Source organism: Corylus avellana, chromosome ca1 (assembly GCF_901000735.1).
Source record: "Corylus avellana chromosome ca1, CavTom2PMs-1.0".
Lineage (NCBI taxonomy): Eukaryota > Viridiplantae > Streptophyta > Magnoliopsida > Fagales > Betulaceae > Corylus > Corylus avellana.
This window is the reverse complement of record NC_081541.1, coordinates 34,343,945-34,344,814: the sequence shown is the minus strand read 5'-3', so window position 1 is coordinate 34,344,814 and position 870 is coordinate 34,343,945.

Genomic DNA, 870 nt, shown 5'->3' with positions numbered 1-870 from the left:
TTAAAATTTAAATTTATAATAAAAAAAAAAGTTAAATATAAGAGTCAGCTCGTGAGCTAGCCCAGCTCGACTTATTAGGAGTTTAAGCTCGAGTAAAATTTAAATGAGTCGAGCCCAAACAAGGGAAGCTTGCTCAAGCTCGACTCGTTTACACTTCTACATACATCCATCTCATTAATATATTATTTATCTCTCCACATCTATTTTTTTCAAAAAGTTGAAAAAGATAATCTTTAGAAAAAAATATAATCCTTATAAAAATTAAAAAAAAAATAAATAAATAAATGATATATATTAAAAAAAAAAAAAAAAAAGATAATTGGATGTATGGCGTACGTCTTTTAAAACTCATTCGCTAAATTAGATAAAGTGGGTTTTGATTAGCCATTTTATATAAAAATATAAATAAACTAATGTAAATATTCTAAATGAATCATTATTATTATTTTTATCTTATATGGATGGGTCTCCTCTTATGGAGGAGAATTCGAAGGGCAAAAAATTACTATTTTCTATTATATGGCTCATAATTTAAAATATTTTAATTAAGGGTAAAGACCATTTACTCCCTTTAAATTATCACCCCAATGATAATCTATCTTCAAAACTATCAATTGCGACAATTTATTCTCCAAACTACCAAAACAATGACAATACACCCCCAATTTTAACAAAATGACAAAATTGTCCTTATTAAAATAAAAACAAAAATATTAAAATCTTTTTTTTTTCAAATTTTAAGGGTATTTTTGTCTTGTTAAAAATTTTATAGGGATAATTTCGTCATTTTACTAAAATTGAAAGGTACATTGTAATCGTTTTGGTAGATTGTGGAGTAAATTATTGTAATTGATAATTTAAGGGGTAAAT